The 8366-nt window shown below is 34.1% G+C and overlaps 1 pseudogene; it reads left to right on the top strand.

Annotated features, from left to right (window-relative positions):
* Positions 1-1141: 1141 nt before the first annotated feature.
* Positions 1142-2416, top strand: LOC149569132 (receptor-like protein 57; annotated as a pseudogene).
* The last annotated feature ends 5950 nt before the right edge of the window (positions 2417-8366 follow it).

The raw sequence follows: 8366 nt of genomic DNA on the forward strand, positions 1-8366 counted from the left end.
TCTTATTTAAGAAATCAAATTAAAATATTTCTCCCCTCAATCTTAGGCTTTTTCACAATGTAAATTTCTAGAAAAATTAAAACTTCTTCTAGAAAAATTCTATTTAGGGGAGAGAACCCAATAGTGGAGCGGGGTCCAATAGTTGATCATCCTATGGTGAAAATAGATTCCAATCTTCCAACATATTTTTACTATATATTGTAATTAATTGATCTATTTGTAAATTAAAATATATATAAATGTTGATAAAAAATGTACCAATACTTGAACATGTGAAAACTTATAAATGTTATAGAAAAATAAATAAATGAATTCATTAATGAGTGAAATAAATAACTTTTTGTTTCAAACAAAATATCATAGCTATCTAATATATGTATGTCACTCAAAACATAATATGCTCACTTAAATAAACATTGATATCTTAGTGTACACATAGTATTCTTATGTGTACAACTATTAATAATATGTATCATTACAAATATAAAAGGTGAATACTAATAAATGCCTTGTATTTTCTCATGAAATGTGTGAGATTGTCAAAAAAAAATTAGTGTACAAACCAATGGTCCCTATGTGTTGAATATAGGTTGTATTTTATATAATAATGTGTTATTTTTATAACAACAAATAATCTTTTTATGTTGAAGTATTTGTCCTTTTGTGTTATATATAAAAGTTATATATAACAAATATTTATGATTAATAATAACTATTTGGTCCATTTAAGTTGCATATATGTTACATTTCATATAGTTATACAATATTAACAACAAATGATAATTTTAAATTCAACCAATAGAGATTTTTAGATTAAGCTTTGGTCAAATGTTCAAAAAGTCATTTTTTAGACACATTTCACTAGGTGCACTATTTTAATGAGTTGTGTGATGAGTCACACCTTCAAACTTTAGTTGTAGGTAGTTCAATGTCCATTTTACATTTAAAAAATAAAATGAAGGTCTTACGACATCTCCTGTAGCGGCTACATGTTGACGAAGTTAGCCCTCACCACTACTAGTTCCTCTCCCCTAGTCTAGAAAAATTTAGTAAAATCTTATGAGCGCTTGCGGTGAAATCTTATCAAAAACCTATTACTTTAACACCATCAATGGAAACCCCACCAAAAAATGAGGGAAAATTTAGCCCACTTTGTTGTTCTCTTGGTATTTTTGTAGCAAATGCTTTGAGAACCCAACCGTCCAGAGTTCGAGTTCCATACAATGGGAAAGCCAGTCTACAAACTGTTGGTCTTGTGGGTTTTTTGTTTCTGCTTTGATTTGCACAATGCGTCTATTGATCCTAAAGACATAGCCTGCCTCTCGGGGGTCATGGGTTCGATTGAGAACCCCGCCCAGAAGCTCAGGCAGTGGACGAAGCAAAAGCTACAGGCACCCTGCAACGATACATTCTCCGAGCTCAAAGGTATCACTTGCAACAACGAGAGGGTTTACAAGCTCAACTTTGTCGGTTTCCGACTCACAGGCTCGATTTTGCCCTTCATTTCCAACTGCACAAATTTGTAGTCGCTCGATCTTTCAGGTGGGATTCTAGTCGAAGCGCAGTTTCTTGTGAATCTCGTCGTGCTGAATCTCACTGACAATCAGCTCATGGGGTTGATTACCCCTCAACTTGTGGCTTGCGCTTATCTGAATGTCATCAATCTACGTAGCAACAAATTGAGCGGGGTTATTCCACCCTAGCTTGGTCTTCTAGCAAGGCTCAGTACCTTCGATGTGTCGCACAATGATCTATAGGGAATGATTCCCATGACGCTCATGAATCAAACTGTGAACCTCCTAAGATTCAATGCGAGCTCTTTTGTTGGGAATAAAGACTTTACAACTATCCTTTGTCGCTGCTGAAAAATCAAGGGGTTTCTGTGCTTGCTATTGTAGGGATCGGGCTCAGAAGTTGTTTTCTCAGCCTAGTTGTGAGTTTTATAGCCATTTTGATTTCAGTAGATTTTAACAATTCTATTAGTTTTTTTTTTTGGGTTTTTGATTGGTTATAGAGTAATGTATTCTTCATTTTTTCAGACCATGTGCTTATAAGGCTATTTTTGAGTAATACCTGCAATTGTTTTACAAATACAGAGCCCACATTTATCTGGGCATTCTGTTTGGGTTCTTCATGGGCAGATTGTGGAACCCGCGTGGGAAATGTTTCATCGCACTTGGTTTGCTGATGAATAAAAGCATTGCAGTTGAGATGAAGGCATCGATCTTTGATTAGAGAAGAAATTAATCATGCGTTCAAATGGGGTAAAGTTGCACCCATAAATCTTCCTACACTATTTTTTGACTACGTTGATCTAAGGTGGGCTGCCATCCATCAATGAGTCAAACAAAAACCTTATCAGTAAAGAGTCTCCATGTTTGCATGAGTTTTCTTCAATTTTTATATTTTTTAAATACTTCAAATTTCCTGTTTAGCACGGCCAGCCTTAAACATCACACACTAAGGAAGAAATTAACCTTGGAAAAGTAAGTCAAACTTTGACTATTTAACACTTTTGTACTAGGAATCAAGCCTTAGTGTGTGATGTTTAAACCGTTCGTTTTAGCGCTAGAAGCCATTAGAAATAATGCAGCAAGTAGGCTTTTTAATTGGTGAGTTTGATGACTTTTGTCGTTGTAGAATGGATGTTTTATCATTACAAAAGACTACTTTGAAATAGGTGAAGGAACTTTTTCTCGTGCACCCTCTTTAGTTGGTCTAAAACTTTTAGCATTAGAGGAGATCATTTTAATGAAGTAATTGGTGAAGTATTAGGGGAGGGAGCTAGTCTGGCTTCGTTGGTGGGATATTAGACAAATAAATCTTCCAACACAACTTTCATTGGGAAATTTAATGATTTTAGAAATATTTGAAGAATTTACAAATGAAAATCAGCTAAAAGAGTTGTGGGAGATTGAGATCAATGTAAGTAATATTCTATTTCTATTCTACTCAATTTATATTTCAATTTGTTTAATAATCATTTCTCATTGAGAATGTGTTGCAGGCTCCCCTGTAGTTAAGAGAGTTGGATATTTCCCATTGCTATAATTTTCGAAGACTTCCAAAGTCAATAGGCTATTTGAATGAGTTCAAAAAGGTAGTCATCAGATATAATAAGAATGTCACGAATCTTCCACAAGAGTTTTATTGTTTGCATTTGTTGGAGCACCTTGAATTATCATGTTGTGTGATGTTATCATCACTACCCAACAGTTTTGGTGATTTGACAAATCTTCGATATTTGGATTTATCCTTTTGGCAAAGCTTGAGGAGTTTACTAGTTTCTTTCAAGAACTTGATGTTCTTGCAGTATCTCAATTTAGAGGGGTGTAAAGAGGTCATGCTTACATCAGATGATTTTCAAAACATCACAATGCTGAAGTTTTTGAGCCTTACAGATGAAGTCCAAGATTTTTTTTGGTTGTTATTGCTAGGATTCATGCAATGCACAAGCTTTTTAAACAAAAGCGAAATAGATTTTTAAATAGAAGTCAATGGATTTTTCATATGCAAGGAAATTATTTTTTACCCAAATTTCATTTTATTTGGATTGTTCATGTGACATATTACAATTGATTTTAAGTTGAAAGCTTAATTGTAATTTTATATAAAAATATTAATTTTGTCATGAATTGTAGATTTTTAATTTAGTGGAACTTATTAGTTTAATTGAACAATGCTCTTACTATTATTTTCACTCAAAATGAAGAGTCTATAAAAAGACATTAATTTAGACCTTTACTAACTTTTTAGCTTCAAATTCTTGAAAACTATAAATATAATATAATAATAAATAATTATAAATATAAATAGTTATACTACTAGCTATATATACCTCTATATATATTACGCCGAGAGTAATCGTTCTCGAGGCGCCTATTTTTATTTAATCCCAAAGTTATTTTAATCGAAGTTGGGATTAATGAAAATAAAAATAGGCGCCTCGAGAACGATTACTCTCGGCGTAATATATATAGAGGTATATATAGCTAGTGGCAGTCGCGGCGCAATAGGAAAAATATTTACTTTTTATTTTTTATTTTGATAAGGTTACTATAAAATTGTTAATTAATTTTTAATTAGAGTTGTATGAAGTTAGTATAAAATTATGCTTCAAAATATTTTTAAAAATTTAATATAAGGAGTTTAATATAGATTAAAAATATATTTTTTATTTTTGGGATATTGTAATGTAAAATGTTATAGTCATACATAGATATATGGTTAGGGACAAAGTTACCATTATAGTTAATGTTAACCTTAGGGATAGAATTAGGGTTAGGGTTAGCATTAGAGTTAGGGTTGGAGTTAGGGTTAGGGTTTGAGCTATGGTTAAGGTTAGGGATAGAGTTATGGTTATGGTTATTGTTAGAGTTATGGTTATGGTTTAGATTAGAGTTATGTTTATGGTTAAGGTTAGGGTTAATGTTATGGTCATGGTTAAGGTTAGGGTTAGAGTTATGGTTATGGTTATGATTAGGGTTAGTGTTAGGGTTATAGTAAGGCTAACGTTAGAGTTATGCTCATGGTTAAGGCTAGGGTTAGAGTTATGCTTATAGTTAGGGTTAGGGATAGGATTAGAGTCCAATTATGGCAGAGTTAGAATTAGGGTTAGAGTTAGGTGTAGAGTTATGTTTATGGTTAAGGTTAGGGTTAGAGTAATGCTCATGGTTAAGGTTAAGGTTACGGTTAAGGTTTGAGTCAAATATTATTTTAAATTTAATATAAGGAGTTTAATTTAGATAAAAATATATATTTTATTTTTGGGATATTGTAATGTAAAATGTTATAGTCATACGTAGATATATCGTTAGGGACAAAGTTAGGGTAAGGGTTTGAGCTAGGGTTAAGGTTAGGGTTAGGGTTAGATTTTAATTATGGTAGAGTTAGATTTATGGTTAGAGTTAGGGGTAGGGTTAAGGTTAGTGTTAGGATTAGAATTAGGGTTAAGATTAGGATTAGAGTTAGGGTTAGGATTAGGGTTATAGATAGGGTTAGGGTTAGGGTTAGGGTAAGGTTCTAGGTTAGGGTTAGGGCTAGGGTCAGGTTTAGGGTTAGAGTATGAGTTAGGGTTAGAGTTTGAGTTAGGGTTAGGGTTATAGTTTGAGTTAGGGGTAGACGGAGCATTATAATTTGGGTTAGGATTAGGGTTAGGTTTAGGGTTTGAGTTTGAGTTATGGTTAGAGTTAGTGTTAGAGCTAGAGCTAGAGTTAGAGTTAGGGTTAGAATTAGGGTTAGTTTTAGGGTTTGAGTTACCAATAGAGTTAATTTTACAGTTGGGTTAATGTTAGAGTTAGGGTTAGGGTTAGAGTTTTGAGTCAAGGTTAGGGTTAGAGTTAGGGTTAGGGTTAAAATTAAAATCCAATTATGGTAGAGTTAGATTTACAGTTAGAGTTATGGGTAGGGGTAGGGTTACGCTTACAGTTAGGGTTAGAGTTAGATTTAGGGTTAGGGTTAGGGTTAGGGTTAGGTTTATATTTAGAGTTAGGGTTATATATAGAGAGAGTTATATCAATGTTAAGGTTAGGGTAAGGGGATTGAGTCAGGGTTAAGGTTAGAGTTAGGGTTAGGGTTAGGGTTTCAGTCAGGATTAAAGTTAGGGTTAGGGTTAGAGTCTAATTATGGTAGAGTTAGATTTACAGAAAGAGTTAGATTTAGGGTTAGAGTTAGGGGTAGGGTTAGGGTTAGGGTTAGGGTTAGAGATAAGGGTAGACAAAGGGTTAGGCTTAGGCTTAGGGTTAGGGTTAGGGTCAAGGTTAGGGTTAGGTTTAGGGTTAGAATATGAGTTATGGTTAGAGTTTGAGGTATAGTTAGGGCTATAGTTTGAGTTAGGGGTAGACAGAGTATTAGAATCCTAGCTACGATTAGGGTTAGGTTTTGGGTTACGGTTATGGTTACGGTTAAGGTTAGAGTTAGGTTTAGGGTTATAGTTATAGTTAGGGTTAAAGTCCAATTATGGTAGAGTTAGATTCAGGGTTATAGTTAGTGGTAGGGATAGGGTTACAATAATAGTTAGGGTTAGGGTTAGGGTTAGAGTTAGAGGAAGGGTTATATTTAGAAGTTTTCTTATGGTCACAGTAATAGTTAGGAGGGGAGTAAGGGTTGGGATTTTAGATTATATTTATTATTATATAAGGTGCCCTATATAATAATATGTATATTCCCATGCTCATGGATAAGGTTAGGGAAAGAAGTAGGACTGTGGTTATTAGTGTTACATTTAGAATTTCATTTAGGAGGGCATTGTGTGCTATTTTTTCCCCCTATTCAACCCATCACTGATGTTTGATCTGAGAGACCTTAAATGGGATAGGTTCTTTGCAGAGGGTTAACATCGCTAAAGTTGGCGGCTAACATTTTGTGTTGGCTCGGTTTCTTCATTGACCACGCTGGATCATTTTTTCTTGGTCAGGTTGATTCATGCTGCGAGATTCGATAATTCTTATTTCTTCGCGAGCTATCTTCCCATCTTCCCAAAAGTGCAAGATGTTGCCATGCATTCCCATTCTAACGTTTCTTTATATGCTAGTGTCTTCGAAACACTCTAAAGCCTAGAATTGCACAAGATGCTGCCATGCATCTCCATTCTGATGCATCGTCATGCTACATTGTTTCTTCAATTCTCTGAAGTCCAAAATTGCATCATGCTACCACGCATTGCCTTTCCAACATTTCCTCACTCCACAATGCTTTCATGAGTCTTTAAGACCCAAAATTGTGCCACATGGAGGGGGTTCACACCTTTTGTGCTATCTGCTTTGTTTGTTGGGAGGAATCTCTTCACTACATCTTAGTCATCCATTGGAAATAAAGCCAATCTTGATCGACGAATGTAACTTAATCCTTCATTGGGAGGAGTTTCCTCGTTGCATCTCAGTCATCCTTTTTGAGGGGAGAATCTACATCGACGGTTGCGACTTAATCCTTCATTGATGAGGATTCATGATGCATCTATGCCGTCTATTTCGAGAGGAAGACCTTCATCGATGACCATCATTCATTTTTGGGGAAACCAAATTCCCCCTTGGGATCAACCTTGCATTTTTAGTGGGAGGTTAAGACATCATGTTATCTCTTTTCATAGTTTTTTGCCAGCGACATGAATGTCTTTCCTCTTCTTTCCATGAGTCTCCATTCTAGCGCCTCCTTAAGCTGCATTATTTCTGCAATGCTCTAAAGCCCAAAATTGCATCATGCTACTACATGTCACCTTTATGACATTTTCTCACTCTGTAGTGCTTTTGCAAGGCTCCAAGACCCAGAATTGTGCCATGTAGTGAGGGTCCCCACCTTTCGTGCTATGGTTACAATTTAGATTTTAGGGTTATGGTTAGAATCAAGGTCAATTCTAGAGTTTATAGAGTATTTAGAGTTAAGATTAGGGATTAAATATACATGAGGGTTAGCATTGGGTTGTATGATAATTACAGTTAGGATTATAGTTAGATATATCATTTAGATTAGGTTTTAGTCAGGGTTTAATTAGACTTAAGATTAGGGTGAGGATCAAGGTGAAGTCTATATTAGGGTTCATATCATGGTAGGATTGAAACTAATGTTAGGGTTAACATTGAAATTATGATTAGGGGTAAGGTGAAGATTTATATTTGGTCATGATTGTGGTTTGTGCTAGGATTAGGGTCTAAGCTATGATTAATTTTATGATTGTACCTTTAGGGTTAGGGTTTTGTTTAAGTTTATGATTATGGTTACAACTATGGTTTATGGTTCAAGTTTAAAGTTGGGAATGTGATTAGGATCAGGGATTAGTAAATTTTGTAAGAGTTCGGTTATAGGTTTACACCATGGTTAGGACCTTGGGACTGGATTTAGAGTTTAATATCATGGTTATCCATATAGGTAGGTTTAGGATTTTGATCAATATTTTGGAGTTTTTTTTTACATTATGGTTAAGGGTTAGATTTTAGGGTTAGGACTATAACCAATATTAGTGTGTAGGTTTTTGGTTTAGATTATGGTTTGGACTGAGATTTTCGTTATATCAATAGGGATATGTTTTAGTGCTATAATTATAGTTTAATGTTGGATTATAGTTATATTGTACATCATTGTTGGGGCTAGGGCTAAGGTAGGGGTTGTTGTTAGGGTTAACTAAGGATGACAATTAGGATGGTTTATCTTTTCAAGTAGAAAAAAAAACTCATATTGATTCAAAAACAAAGAAATTATACTTCGAAAATATTTTTCTATGTCATAATAGATTCATTTATTTTAATTATTGTATTAGTTAATTAGTTGTTTGATGTTTCAAAGTAAACATGGCTTATTTTATTTAAATTTAAATAATATTATTGTTTTGAATTGAATTTAGCTTAATTGTTAATGATCATATTTATATTTCT

This window comes from Cupressus sempervirens, chromosome 3 (assembly GCF_028749045.1).
Source record: "Cupressus sempervirens isolate cs-2001-9-10 chromosome 3, ASM2874904v1, whole genome shotgun sequence".
In the NCBI taxonomy this organism is placed as follows: domain Eukaryota; kingdom Viridiplantae; phylum Streptophyta; class Pinopsida; order Cupressales; family Cupressaceae; genus Cupressus; species Cupressus sempervirens.